We start from the raw sequence: 16,370 nt of genomic DNA, 5'->3' as shown, positions 1-16,370 counted from the left end.
TATAGATTCCTCCTTTCCACATCCATATTTTCTCCGTCTTTATATGAAGACGTATCCTTTTTTACTTCCACTACTTCATTCATCTCCATTTGGACATCCTCTCTGCTTTGATTAATAATTTCCTCACTAGACATTTTTCCTCACTTGAATGAAATTTGTTGAATTTCTTACAAGCAGGGAACTTTATCTGGATGGCCCAGAGCCTTCCATGCTATCTAGATTATAACACTGATTTATCTTCTAAATCACAAGATTATTTAATATTAACTTACGTTTCAATAAATGTACTGTCTTGTAAAAACACAAAACACTTTTACAATAAAAACGATGATTAAATCCACAATTTAAGCTTGAATTTGTCTGCAACTATTAATTTCGCAAACTAGCTGATATTTCACCACAGACTATCACCTCCCCGACATGATAAAACGTGATAAAGTGCAACACGATGAGCCACAAAGTAACGACATGAAGTTATAAGATGCGTCAATTTGTTGGCTAAAATCTGATAGCAGATTTCGTCCATGTACTCAGTAAGTCTACGTATGTATTTTATAATTTGGAAAGCGGGTAAAGATTCATTGTAAGTGTAACAGTTTACAGCAGAATCAAAGTATCAATGTCTATGTAGAAATGATGTAATTTCTAGCATATAATTGGTTAGAAAATAAGACTTTAGCCATTTAATGTAAGATTGAATGACTGCATTTGATTGCTGGCTTCAAGTAAGTAGATGTCTGTGGCTGAAGTGAATGGATTGGCATATATGCAAATCATTTTGTCGAAAGCTGCTCCACACAAGACCAAATTCCATTGGCCTTCATTGTCTTGTCCCATTTGCAACCTGTCGCAAGGTGACCCGAGTCAAATGTTTTGCCCGGTGTGCAGCCTCCCATTAGGGACTATGGTAAAACCTTCCCTGAGACAGTGTGCGACAAGAATGACTCACCGTGTCATGTTGTGTCAGATCTGGTGTGTGGCTGACTTAAGAATTTTCAAGGTGAACTAGAGTTCAGTCACATGTGCCTGGTGGCAACTCCCCTGGTTGAATCTTTATCAGTGCCATCATTGGCAACATTCCTCAATGTTGTCGATAACAATTCCTAAGTCTTTGTGAGAAGATACTATTTAATACCTTGATGTCATTGCCTTCTAAGATGGGTAAGATGACTTTAACAGGTTCTTTTTGAGAGAAATAGTACTACATTTTTCAGAGTTTAATGTAAGGTTCCATATCAGATACCAGGAACTAGTGCAGAAGAATTGTATCAACTACTTTCTCCCATCAAAACCCGTATGAAGCGCTAATGGATGCAGAAGTAAGCCCCAAACAAATGCATTGGTTCTTTCATCAAAATCAATTCCAAACGTAAAAACATTGCAAACCAAACACAGAAGTAAGATAATTCAGGAGAAAACAAAGAAATACTATGGTTGCAAAACCACAATTTAAACATAAAAACCAGCAATGCAGAGAAATCGAACCTTAAAGAAACAGATCTAAAGAACAAACTTTCGGGAAGCAGCAAAATACTCATTTTCGCCGATATAGTCATGGACGTGAGCTAGCTCCAAGAATAAACCAAAACATGCCAAACACCATTTGCAATTTCAAAGTTAAACCTAATGCAAAGATGGAAGACGTAATAGGACAATAGTCAAGGAAGTAAAATAATTGGGAACGAAACATCATGTCGTCATAATTGGCGGCACAAATGATGTTTCAAGAAATAATGGTGAAGCTATCATTCAAAATCTATTAAATACCTTACCAAAAGTAACGCACACAAACGTCATTGTTGCCGACATTCCCCACCAATATGACTTGATCGAAAACTCGTGTGTAAACTTAGAAAGTAAAAATGTAAACAGGTAAAAAGGTAAAGTGTTCCCCTGTGCATAGCACCACGCCATGAAGGCGTATAGGGGGTGTGGGGGTAACGCCCCACACTTTCTTGATCTCGGTCGTGAGTGGGGGTGATGTGATCAGCATCACGCCCCTGACCGCCTTTACCCCCCAGGGTTTCCCCCAGGTACCCATGTTATTCGACGCAGGGTGGGCGCCGGGGCCGCTTTCACCGTTAGAAAAGTTCCCGGATTTGAACCGGCCGGGTATCGAACCCGGGACCTTGAGCATGGTAGTCAGACGCGTTACCGACTGAGCCACCGCGGCAAACAGACAGGTAAGAAAAGTATGTAAATCCTACAAAAATGTCAACGTTTTGGAACTACACTCCATAGATCGAAAATTCTACACACAACATGGACTACATCTCAACAAAAAAGGAAAACACTACATCAGCCAGAAGATCATGGATCTCACAAACCAAGGCCAAACAAACAGCTGCAATATCCCACTACCCAGCAAACCGAGTACTCATACCTTACATGCTGAAATTACGAGAAATGAAGATGACTGTAATGATCACAGTGCTAAATGCTAAATAGCGTTGAGTATCAGTGTCACACAATCTAAGTTCAACCTCGCACCACTCCCATGAAGAAATTACGAATACAAGTGACGGAGCTCTAAGTCTGTCAAGAAGGAAAAAACGTGTACAAAAAAAATCTAGGAGATTTTTTATTGTAGACCCAAGTGACATGAGTGATGATAAAAAAACAAAAGAAGGGAAAGGTACTCATGATAAAAAAGTAAATGCAAAAAAGCACATTAAATATATTCCATCAAAAAGTACAAGGCCTTACCACAGCAAAAAAGCTTAATTTAGAAATATTTATGCAAATTAAATTATGTAACATTTATGTGATTTATCTGACAGACTGCAAAAAGATGATCTTAACTACATAAACTTTCCAAATTTTACCCTAGCAACCAGTTTCTGCAGAGAAAATAAAATCATGGGTGGGTCATGCATATTCGTAAAAAATAACATTAAGGCAAAATAGAGCAAACAATTCAACTACCTGAATGAGGAAAAAGAATTTGAAAGTTCCATAGTTGAATTTCCACCACTTAGGCTAGTATTAATTTGTGTATACAGAACACCCGACAGTAATATCAACAACTTTACTAGGAAACTAGATGTAATATTAGATGCTTATTCCAAAACAAAATTCAAATCCATACTAATAGGAAATTTTAACATTGATTTCCTGAGTCAGAAAATAGGAAATGAGGTAGAAATATTCATGAAAGCTCACAATCTGACAGCAGTTGTGAGAGTACCTACACGAATCACATCAACTTCAAAAACAACAATTGATCAGGTTTTCTTATACACCAACTTATTTGTATACAGTGTCAATACAATTAGTACTGGCTTTTCAGACCATGAGGCACAATCCACAAAAATTACTGCAGCGCAAAACACAAACCAAACACACACACACACCATATAGACACATAAATGCCACAAAAAGAGAATTTAATGAAGCTGATTTTAGTCACCTTAACTACTTAATAAGTAGAGAATCGTGGGATGACCTATACTACCAAACTGATGTGAATGAAGCATACGAAAGTAGTGTAAGTGTATTGTTTCAACGCAATCCTTGGTACGAGTGCATTTGTAGCCTCTTTTTTTATCAATCGAATATCAGTTTTTGACATATTTTGACAATTTTTTGTCTGTGTTTTAGCGTTTAGCGATGGTTTAGTAAAATTTCCCTTTTTTCCCTCTCATCCTTGGTACGAGTGCATTTGTAGCCTCTTTTTTATCAATCGAATATCAGTTTTTGACATATTTTGACAATTTTTTGTCTGTGTTTTAGCGTTTAGCGATGTTTTAGTAAAATTTCCCTTTTTTTCCCACCTCACACTTGGTACGAACGCCACGATCTTACGTGATATAACTTAACCTATTCTTTTTTATTACGAGAGCCTCTAGTAGTGCAGGTGCCAGGGTAATTGGAGTTCACCAAAGTAGTGGTTATGGACGGGTTGAGAAACATCAAGTGGCGTTCAAAAAAACCACAAAAACTCACTTTCTCTCCACGTTCCGCGCCTCATTTATTGCGCTGACGATGTTTCACAGCGTAGAAAACAGAACCAAAACATCAAAAGTTCACTTTACTCATTTGGCGTTCTCCAAAAAACCTCAAAAAAAAAACCTCACTTTCTCTCATTTATTGCGCTGACGATGTGTTTCACAGCGTGTTTATATATCGTGACCTTTGTAAAAACCTCTCTCTCTCTCGGGAACGATGTGTAGTGGACTTTAGAGAGAGTTCTGCGCCCCTTAAGTGAGGTTCAGTGTTACCAACCCCCCCCCCAAAGAAAAAGTGGACAGAAAAAAAAGCTCTGGCATCACTTTTTTTAAGCTATTTTTTTTTTACCTCCTGCTCTTATGCTAACCTCGCCCTTTGACCTACACTTTTTGAAATGACTTACGACATTTTCCTATAAGTCTGCTGTCTCCTCTTACTGTAAGGTCCCCCTCAGTGTAATCTACCACGACCTTGTGCGCTCTCAGCGTAATCTGCTACGATGTGTTTCTTTTTAAAAAAAAACTCATGTGTGATCTTCTGCGGTGTGTGTGTGTGTGTGTGTGTGTGTGTGTGTGTGTGTGTGTGTGTGTGTGTGTGTGTGTGTGTGTGCGTGTGTGTGTGTGTGTGTGTGATAATCAAAATTATTTTTGTTAAGACCCTCAAAAATAGAAAAAAAAATATCCCGCCAGAGTGGAGAGGGGGGGGGGGTGCGTGGTGCCCAACAACCAGTTCTAAATGGTCATGGCTATCAAAGCCATGCGCGCCTTTTGTATAGAGTTTCATGAGTTGTTATTATTTTTTTTTAATTCGCGCACCGAACTAACTTACATTGGATTTTATATAACCTTGTTGATTTTTTTAGTATGTGGCAATTATTTTTTAAAACTGTTCCGTGACCCTCTCGTTCTTCACGTCGTGGACGAAAGACTTCTCTGCGATCAGGATGACGCTGCATAGAGTATCGGCAGGCAGCGCGTCGTGGAACTCGCAGACGATCTTGATGTTGGTGCGATCGTTGACCACGACCTGCTTTCTCTTAGATGTGTTGATGACGAACATCGGCCTGCGGATTTTGAATTCGCTGGGCGTGTAGTACATGTCCACGTTTCCCTCGGTCACGCGCTTGTAAGCCGTGTAAGCTTCGTAAAGTTTTAGGTAATCGTCTTTGGTCATGTCGAGGTTGTAATTCTCGCGCGGGAACACTTCGTTCCTACCATTCTTCAGATAAACGTTCTTGATCTTGCAGTCGTCGAACTTGCTGGAATCTTTCTCCTGATTCTTATCGCGCCCGGTCTGAAAGAGCACTACGACGAAATCTGGCATGTCGAACTGTATGTTGTTAAACTGCGTCGTCACGTCGAATTCCATGTGACTTCCCGACGCTAACTTCTGCACGCACTGGTAACCATGAAAGTGAATCGGCACCTGCGGACTCTTCAAGATCTCCGCTTTGTACTTGAGGGCGTAGTTCGTTTCGAATTCCACCACCGGCATTCTCAACTCCATGCTCCGGATGACGCACTTGGCCGCTTCGGGTAAAGTGTTGGCTATCGGCGTGCCGTCGGCGTTCAAGTTGGTGTATCGCATCAGTGCGTCGTTGTCGTTGGCCGCTCTTCGAAAGGTGACGCGCAGTCCTCCCTTCCACATGATCTCCTTGTAGTCGGAGAAGAATCCCGGAAGCAGACGCATGGGAAAGAGCACCGTGTGACTTCTCGTCGATATTTTGGTCCCCGCTTCGAATCCTCCCGCTTGATAGTACGCCGCATCCGTTTTGGATAATTTCAACGTTCCCACTGCCGTCGACGTGATGCCTGGATAATCTATTCTGTCTATGACCGTGTTGTGTTTCCTCACCTCCACCTGCGAGAACAGGTGAGGCACGAAGTTGTCCACGAGTTTCAAATAGGCATTGGGCGGAAACGCTTCTCCGCTTTCCTTCTTCACCACGTCGAATTGAAGGTAGAGGTCCGCTCTGTGAGGATGAACGAACCCGTCGCCTACGTCCACGTCGTATTCGATCTCCCTGTTCGCTTCGTTGAGATTGGCGAACGTGCGACGGTTCGGAGGGAAAGATTGCAATTCGTAACTTTCGATTTGCTCCATTTTTTCCCCACTATGTATGGTTATTTATTATACGTTGATCTCCACGATGGCAGTGGTCGTTGCACCTGCGAAATCCACCACATCTCCTTTCTCGTTCGTCACCACCAACTCTATGTCGTCTATGCGGTTGCGACATACTGGAAAATAGATCGGCGAAGAGGGTGTGTAGATGATCGGTTCCATGAATTCGGAACTGGGTTTGAAAGTGGCTATGATTCCCGTCTGCTTGTGACTTCCTAACAATCCGTCCGAGGATTTCGTGATCATGCCTTCCGCCACGTTGCAGTGTACGTTCAGAGTCTCTATGGCCAAAAATTTAGGAATGTTTGCTGCCGTGTGCTTAATGCCAGCTTCGAGTTTTGTGTCGTTCTCGAAACCTAAAAGTTCACCCATGGTGCCCAGGTCCACGGTCTCCGTCGCGGACACGATTTCCACTCTGTGCGTGACCGAATTTTGAGAAAGGTACGTGCCTTTGGGTAACTGAGCTTGCAAAGTGGAAAGATTGTATTGGCCTGGCGTGACGACGATGTGTTCGCTTCCGACGCTAATTTTGTTGTTGTGCTGCGTGACGTTAGGTATGAGGTACATGCTGTAGAATGCACGCAGAGCTACGGATATAGGATAGACGATGTCGTCGTGCAGCGTGAGTTTCAAGATCGAAGATTCGCTCGTGAGATGGAACACGCCCATCGTGGTGATGCTGTTTCAGGTTCCACAATGCTTTCTGGAAATCTTCGATCGTAGGGTTATTTATTTTAGAGAGAAACGCGAGCATGGAGAGACAGAGATGACCGCAGTTCACGTCTCGGAAATTTGAATGCGTTCGTCGTTGTAGTATATAGAGGTTTTGTTCGTTTTCAGATAATGGACTAAATTTGTAGGTGGAACACCTCCGAAAGAATCGAAAACGAATGCTTTGTTATCATTTTTGTGGTAACATATCCAATGCGTGCCTGAATTTTCTTGACTGTCCAAGTTGACTACTCCGCATTCTCTTCTTTTAACGGTTGAAGGTAACGAGTCGGACATGAAAACGCCTCTGAAGTGTTTGATTTGTAATGGTTCGATCAGAGATTCAATGTCTCGGTTGGTGAGTGCTGTTGCTGTTTCTTTTTTTTAAACATTTTCATCACGCCCTTCCCCCTTTCTTCTCCATGGCCAGGTTGTGACGTTTCTGTTCTTCCAACTCGGCCTTGTTCTTCTTCGAGTCGATGACGGTTTTCGCGATGGCGGCGCTTCCGCCGGCCAAACTTCCAACGGCCCCCAATGCTGCCAGGATGGCCGGGATGCTGAATATGAAACCTCCGATCTTTTGCTGTTTCCGCGAACGCTGCAAGCGTCTCAATTGAGGTGTGCTGAGCAGGAATTTCATTCCGTGTCCTTTGGTCAAGCAAGAACGTTTCTTCTCGCGTTGTTTCTTCGTCAGTAACCCATCGAGGGCACCTACATTTTTCAGATTCGAATATGGTATCTGGTACACGACACCCTTGGGCTTCATGTTGATGCTCTATATGTTATTTTTTTTCACGGTATGTTATTTATATATATAAATGTTCTGAGATTTTTTTTTGTTTCGTGTAATTTTTTTTTTCACGGTATGTTATTTATATATATGTATGTTCCGAGATTTTTTTTGTTTCGTGTAATTTTTTTTTTCAAGGATATACTCCGCGCAGCGTCGTTAAACAAATTCTATTACGTGCTTTGTTTTCTTGCCAAGAAGTTCCTTTGTCCCCTTGTACACGATTCGAGTTTTGTTCTCGATTAAAATAGATAGCTTCTCGTCGGATAACATGTTAGCGTATCGATCTGGTAAAAATAGACTGTATTGTGCGTTGAGCAACAGACGCACCTTGGGACCATACTGGGTAGAAACGATTGAACCGGAAGTTATCGTGTAAGGTTTGTCGACTTCCAATTCCTGAATTTTTACATACTCGACTGACAAATTTAGCATTTGTTTTAATGCTTGGAGGTCAGTCATTTTTTTTTCACTCATATCGAAGAGGTGTGTGTTAGAGAAATTTAATTTTTTTTCACAATGTGTGTTATTTATATATACCGAAGATTATTTTTTTTCACGATCTGTGTTATTTATATATCAAGTTTTGACACGTATATATATTATTATTTTTTTAACAGAGGAAGAAAGTTCGTGCTTCGGAAAACGCGATGATGTGCGTAATAATATCTTCCGTCTCTTGTTTAGATCTACGCCAATCATCCGTGTATCGTCTTCTTCCCTGGCTCGCCTCGTGCAGTTCATCCAACCTATCGTTTAATTTTTTCCCTGCAGCCGAAAGAAGAGTGTCGAGATCACCGCACCTCATTCCACTGATCTCCCGAAGATAATTCTTGATAAGCATTTCACAAGGGATACGAAATTTCGGCGTTGTTCTTGCTATGTTTAAAAGTTTCCCTACATCTCTGTTTACTGCGTGTTTGAATATCATGCATAGCAGTTCGGGCGGTAAGTCGGTTATACGAGACATGTTGTTTTTTTACTGTATGTTATTTATTTATACACCCCACCCAAATTTTTGTTTCGTGTTCATGGCTATGGTGGTGCCCAGTGCGGCAACCCGTTCACCCAACGATGCGTCTCTGCTGACGAATCTTTCGAAAGCTGCGTGCTCTAATTTTCTGTCTGCTTCATGACGTGCATCCAGATCCGTCTGCGTGGTGTTGTAGGCGATGTCGTGATCTTTGCATGCGGCGTCCAACGGATTCACACCCTTGTCTCCTCTCTCCAATCTTTTCTCGAGTTTGGTACCCGGTCCGCAGTACTGGTAGCCAGGTAAATGCATCTCGAAAGGTAACTTGTTGATGATGTCGTTCACGAGTCCCTTTCCTTCGGCCACGTTCCAGAATCTCGGAGGCAGCGTGTTGATGATTTTGATGAGGTAACCTATGCCCTTGTCGTCGTTCACGATGAAGTTGGAAAGTTTCGCGCTGATCATGTCCACAATGCCAACCTTCTCGTTGTAGAAATTACGATTGCCTGCATTCTCCTCTCCTGCAATAACCAACAACCTGTCTATGAGCTTGCGCACGTCGTCCACCCACACAAACTCTTTGGGCAGGGTGTTGTAGAGTTTGACGCCGCTGCCTGTTTTGACCTGGTTCCATATCGGCTTGATGAGGTTCTTGTATTTTTCGCCGCTGCTCGATTTCACGCGATTCTGCGAGGCGTCGTTGTTCTGGTACAAGGCATCCGTCATGATCAGAATTTCCTTGTAACTTTGGTAATCTTCGTCGGTGTAATCTTTCGGCTGCTTTTTGGCAACGAGTTCCCACAGTCCCACCGTACCCGGATACCTGTTCCAGCTATCCTTATCGCCTAAATTAACTTTAATGTCGTTGCCTTCGAAGGTCACCTTCGATTTTCCAATCTTCCAAACCACACCCCCGCCTTCGTTGCTCTCCATGCTCGGATACAATCCGAACACTTCGTCCTTGTCGAATTTCCCCGTGCTCAGGTAGTCTCGTGCCAAAGGTCCCAACTCGATTTTCTCCGAAGACGACGACGTGCTACCTATTGCTCGACGTCGTGCCGGTACGTCCTTCAGTTCGAACGGCGTCGAAGGAATGCTCGAAATGGGCGTGGGTACGGTGTAACTTTTAGCTGCGAGTGGTACGAGTTCGTTGATCAAATTTTTATTTTGTTCCGTGACACTTTTAATTTCTTTACCTAGACCGCTGATAGCGTCGATCACAGGTTTATCTTGACGTTTCTTCTCTTCGTAGGATCCGCGATTCTCGGATTTCCAACCTTTGAAGCGCTTCACGAGGTATTTCCGCAACTTGAGATTTTCGTCTTCTTGAAATTGACGTTTTGACATTTTGCTATATACGTTGAAACGTTTTTGAAACGTCGAATTCTCAGCCTATACGTTCGGTTCTCGTAGTTTTCTGCTGTCACCGCTTGAGACTATCCACTTTTTCTAACACTCACTTTTTGTTGTAATGGTTATTTATATATGCTTGTCAGACGTTTGAAAAAAAAGAACGTTTTTTTCAAATTTTACTTTTTTAGATTCTCACGACCTTTTGATTTTTTTTTGGGATTTTCTTCTTGTTGCAAATCTGAAATTTTCCTCTTGTTAGCCTTTGAGACGTCTAGATAAACGTTTATTTTATTCCTATATTTTCCATGGTTTGCCTTTCGAGTCATGTCGATGGTCACGAATCCGAAATCGTCACTGTTCCGACAGTGGGAGCAGCGTTCCGAAAATTGATTGTAGTTCATGTCAGCCCCTACGTAATCATTAGGGAACGGAACTTTAGGCAAATAAATGTTTTTTCTGCGATAAGATAGAAACCTTCGTTTTTGCCAAAATTCTGATCATAGCCTTATATGTCAACACAGCAAATTTTATTTTACATAAAAACACATATTTTCCAGTTTTCCGTATGTAAATACATATTTTGCGAATTTTCATTTTAAATACATAATATCGCTCATTTACTTCAGCTACCTCGAAATCCTCGAAGGAATAATGTTTATTCTCCGCCCCTCTTTCATATCGAGAGTTCTAGAATAGGTTTGTTTTGTCTTTGAGCACGCTCGCTGGCAGACTTCTGGCGCCTCGCCTATTTGGGGGAAAATATTACCCCCACTGGATCTAACCCTCAAGTGCTAATGTCTAAATGTACAGAATTTTTTTGGGAAAACCAAGGTTTTCAAACTTTGTGCCAAATTGCAAGTGTTTTGGAAAGTGGAGTAGAGGAAGCTTTGGAAAACTTCAGCGTAAGTGACATTTCGTGCTTCAAATATGCAAGAATTGTTTCTTGTGACATGCAGCGATCTCTCTCACAATATAAGATGCTTTTTAGAGATAATCGTCACAGATTTACAATGGAGAATTTGGGGAAACTATGGTGATCCACTGCAACTCTTCCAAAAAATAGGTCACTAAGAGGTAAATATTTAGAAACTGATTTCAGGTGTTTAAAATGCATGTAATATTTTGTTTTTGTTACCAAATGTTTCTTTATTTTTGTCACATATGTCCTGTTTTTATCACATATTTTCAACATTTATGACACATAAAAAATAAATATTTCTGAGTTTTTTAGCACATAAAGTTCCGTTCCCTAGTAATCATCGTGTGCGTGTTTTAAATTCGTGTGGTCTTGTCGAAACAAACATATGAAATTAGCGTTGTCGCGTAGCAGTTGTTTCGGAACCTTGGAAAAAGTTTGTGCCAGGTAGAAACAATCTAATCCTTTGTGACGACCTCGAGTGAAAAAATTACGAATATCGTTTTGATTTTCCAAGATCATGTCGTCGAACACCACAACGGAATTCTCGAGACAATCGTCCAGTGGAATGATTTCAGTTGCGAAAGTTGCAATGCCCAGTCCCTCGTACACTTTCATAAGTTGCTGGTATTTCGGTTGTTCGAGACTTTTCGAAAATACGTAGAGGTGTCTGTTTTCCCAGTCTAACCAATTGGGTGACAGGATAAAATTATCAATGAGCAGTGTCGTCTTTCCGCACCCCGAAGGTCCTACGATCAGACATCGTATGCTGTCGGGGAGCAATTCGCCGTTCCTTTTCTTCGTTTGATTTTCCGAACCAGGTAGACGTTTCACGACATTCCACGCACTCATAGAATCACTTCGTTCGAATCGATCCAACTCGTGTCCGGAAGTCCCAGCCATTTCACCAAAAGTTTGTCGCCTCTCTTGCGCAAAACTTTTTCGATGAGGTACGTGTCGGGGTATTTAGTTTTAGAGAGTTCCTCCTCGTAGAAGCGCCCCAATAAAATTTCACCGCCACTGTCCTTTATTATATACGTGTGACGGTTCCCGGGTAGAACTCGAACCACGGTAAAAAGTTCCGTGCTCCAGTTTCGTGTGAAACCCCTGTCGAACGTTCGCTTCAATTTACTGACCCTCACCTGCTCTCCAATTTTGTATTTAGGTTTTTTTTGTCGTGGGCGTGTACTTTGGACAGTAAACGCTAGAAATTAATCGCTGCTCGTCGGACTTGGTAACGTCAGCTCGCTTCATGCCTATCGTTCTGAGTACCGTATCATTATAGGTGTCGACGAGTTCCGGCAGGATGTCGACCCATTTGTAATTTCCCCGAAGCGTGAATCGTTTCCACATGTGTGTTTTCAAGGTTCGATTAAATCTTTCCACGATGCTGGCTTTGATGTGACTGAAAGTCGAATAATGTCGAATGTCATGTTTTTGAATAAACTTTTGGAATACGGCGTTGTAAAATTCTTTACCGTTGTCCGTTTGCAAAAACCGTGGTCGTCTGCCGCCGCTTTCGCGAAAAATTGTCTTGAATGCTTCCGTGACGTACGTTCCCGTTTTGGCTTTCAAAGGTAGAGCCCATGCGAATTTCGAAAATGTGTCTATGACGGTGATTAGGTACTTGTTGCCCTTGTTCGATTTATGTACATTTTTCAAATTGCCGCTGCTCATCTCCACGAGGTCACTTTGCCAGAGGTCATCGATGCCCTAGGTTACCACCGCCAAACGTTCGTAGTTGCGGCGTGCAGGTTTATGCAATTCTTCGACGATGGCTTGCCTTGACATTTTTTTTTTAGAGATTACGTTTGAAGAGAAGCACGAGCGTGATGGGATTCAAAGAGGGTGGCACCTCGCTCGTGTTTTGAACGATCAGCTTATCGCCGGCACTCACGTCGAAAACGGTAAGATCTTCGTCTTCGTGTATTTCATATACGTTGCGCGTTTCGTTCCAACGTGCCAGAGGAATGTTTCCTGCTTTCTGGACACCACGATTCGATATTAAGGTCATGGTGGGAACGCTAGCTTTTCTGCCGTGAGACCAGTACGAAAATTCGTTTATCTGAATCGTGCCATCGAGGAGAAACTTGTAGTACGGATGATAAGGATGCAACATGTACAGTTTGTTACCTTCGACGAACGTGGAGATTCTCTGTTGATTGGGAACGCTGTTGATTTCGATGGCTTGCAGAGAATGCAGTTTGGCGAATTTAGTATCGACGCTAACGAGGTTGCTGTGAAGCTGTCCCAGTGTATTTTGTACGGGCAACAAATATTCGACTATGTTATCCGTTAAGGTAGAAAATGACGGTTTGATTTTCACTTCCACGTTCAACTGCTTGTAGTTTTCGTTGAGTTCTTGCAGCTTGGCACCGAAAGAGGCCAGCGTCGATTCCTGCGTGGATTCCAGCACTCCAACTTGATCCCTAATGTTGTCGACAATACTCTGAAGGTTCTCGACTTGATTCAATTTCGAGCTCTTCTCGGTAAGATCGTTCACAATGCTTCGCATCTCGGTAAACTGCGTGTGAAGATCCGCGACGCTCTGCGAAGTGGGCAACGTCGACACCAGCGAACTAATTTCGTCTCGAATCTGTTCCACGTTCGCCGTTTCCGTTTCCAGTCGTTTCAGCATACGTGATATGTTCCTTTTCAAAGCGTGCAATTCTTTGGAGGTGGGGAGATTGGCCACCCTACTCTCGAGATCGCTCAACGAACTTTTGATGTCGCTCGATTCGGATAGTGCAGTCACCGCCGTTTTCAATTTTTCCAAATCTTCGCTCGAAGGCACGCTCGTCCGTAACGATTCCAAGTCACCCTGTATGTTGTCCAGTACGTGATGAAAATGAGCAAGATTGGATTCGACGTTCAAATTTTCTAAATATTCGATCTTCTGCTGAACCGTGCTTAACGTGTCTTGAATGCTCGTCAACGCACTTGCTTCAGCGTGAATATTTTTAATTTCTTCGTTGATCAACTCCAGAGACGCCTGAAGCGTAGCGATGGTGGTTTGAATGTGTTCGAAATCTTGATAGGCCTCCAATTGAATATTTATGTTCGCGACGCTTTTACCGATGACCTGCAGTTCGTCCGACGATGGTAGGTTCGTCATGGTATCTTCCAAAGTCTGTAACTTGGATTTAATTTCTTCCAACGTGCTGGTGAATTCTTCTTGTAATTTGGAAACGACGACGTGCAAGCGTTCTACATCAATATCGTTCACGACGGTTTGAAGTTCAGAGAAATTCTTTTCGATTGCGGAAGTTCGTTCTTCGATTTCGAGTTTCAATTTTTCCAAATCTTCATTTTTCGATTGAAATTGCTGTAATTTGGCCAAATCATTTTGAAGCGAATCCACGCTCAACTGTATATTTTGAACGTTGTCGTAAGAAGGTACGTCGACATAATTTTTTATGAGCGTTTTCAGTTCGGAATCGATTTTCAGAATGGGATCGAGACATTGCGTTTGGAGCGTAGCGATCTCTGACTCTAAACTTTTGTTTAAGGTCTCCTGCAAAGCGATCAAATCGCTCCTCAACTTTTTAATTCGGACATCCCACATGAGAATCTCTTCTGCGTGGTCTACACGCTTGGTGTTGCCGAAAATGTCGTTAGGCATTTTTTTGGTTAACGGTTATTTATAATTGGATAGACAATTCGTAATTCTACGAAGAGAGGAATGAGTTTGTCGTAATCTCCTAGGAGTTGAACGTAAAGATAATCTCCTGCAGAAACATCGTACGTAATGTTAGAAAGCATCTTGTCGTGCTTGATTCGAAAAATGTTCTTGCCGGTAGATATTTTGATTTCGCCTACGTTTTCCGGATTCACGGTGATTTGAAGTTTCCCACCGATCGGAATTTCGTAAAAATGTAAATTGTTGTTGAAGACGTAAAACATCTTGCCCACATCGTAATCCAATTTCGTCCAAATGCTGTTGAGGTGAACAATCAGTAGACCGTTGAGTTTAGTTAACACGGAAGGTAGATCTGTCGTCGTGCGGTGTACGGTCTCCATTGTTTGCTTTCGGAAACCAAAGAGATTCATTGTCCTTGCTAGTTACTTATTGTGTATGTGTAAGTTTATTTTTTTTCATTTGCATTGCCTACAATTTTTACTGATTTCTAAACGATAGTGTCCCCAAGGCAACGTGTGGATTCCACAAGACAAAATACATCTTTTATCGTCATGCGGATCTAATGCTACTTTCCTAAATTTGTTTGTTGTAATCACGTGGTCTACACTTTGGATTCTTTGTTCTATACTTAGTATCGTCGATTGTGAGTAAAGGCAATCGATGTAATCGTGGAAGGTGAGTTTGTTCTCCACCGTATTTTTGCCCACACCTTTTGCTTTCTTCGTGACGCTACTCTCTGTTCTCATGGCATACATCTTCGAACGCAAACCCGCGAACTCGACAATAATATCACCGTTACATTCATCTTTCAGTTTACCTAGGACTTTTTTGTTGAGGGAAGGAATCCCAAATCTGTTGGGTTGAGGATACGCCGAAGTATCGAAATACTCGAGCATGGAAGGATTTTTTATGTCGTCGTATAGGTTAGGTGTTTGTATGCTGTAAATGAAGCTGTCGGTGTCCGTGTACAAAAGTGATATTTTATCATTGAAGAAGGGTTTCATCACGTCGTAATGAAATTCGAACATGTAAAGTTTCGACAAGTCGAGAACCGTTGCGCCAACGTAAATTGGTTTTCTGAATTTCATCAATTTTATATCTAAATTGAAAAGTGCCAAATTCTCGTTGTAAATTTTTCTCGACTTGAATCTAGGATCGGCCACCCACTTCATGCATTTATTTTTATCCGAAACCAATTTCACGTCTACGTGATTCCGCACGTTTTCCATCGTCTTGCCATACACCGCGTTATTCATCAATTTAAAAAAATCTTTGTCTAAATCGGAAGTGGCAACTGTCCTATGTTGCGTGTTTGTTTCAATGTACGGTTTGAGCCACTCGGAATGTTTAAACCTGAGGACTCTTCTAATATTCGCTACCTTAGCACCCTTCCCGATCAAGAATCGGAGATTCGAGTAATGAACAACGTATCTCTTTTTCCCCTCTAGAGTAAATAAAAGCTTGCATTGATTAGAATGAGGCGAAGATTTGAACTCGGATGCCGGTGGTAAATCGCTGAACAGATCGTGTAAATGGTCGGGGAATTCGATATCCACCTCTGCGAAGAAGCCATACTTGCTATCGTCGAAATTTTCTATGTCTGTTGATGCCCATTCGAATCCCCCGTAAGGAAGTTTCTGTACCATGGCATGTCCGTAGAGATTGTTAACGTCGGCGTAGAAGATGTAATTCGATGCTCGATTTGAATCATAATCTTCTTTCATGTGCACGTTGTTGGCTTTTGCATATCTCTGGACACATTGTACCATCCCGCCCCGAATCCCCCTCCCGACGAAAAGTAACATGTCCACGTCCGATATCAGTTCCAGCTTGACCTTTGTCTGGAATAACATTGCCGACCACGCTAATCCCGGTAGGCTGTAGAAATACGCTGGATCTAATTTGTAAATATTCG

This window comes from Lepisma saccharinum, chromosome 14 (genome assembly GCF_977018435.1).
Source record: "Lepisma saccharinum chromosome 14, izLepSacc3.1, whole genome shotgun sequence".
Lineage (NCBI taxonomy): Eukaryota > Metazoa > Arthropoda > Insecta > Zygentoma > Lepismatidae > Lepisma > Lepisma saccharinum.
Note: the sequence above shows the minus strand (reverse complement) of the source record.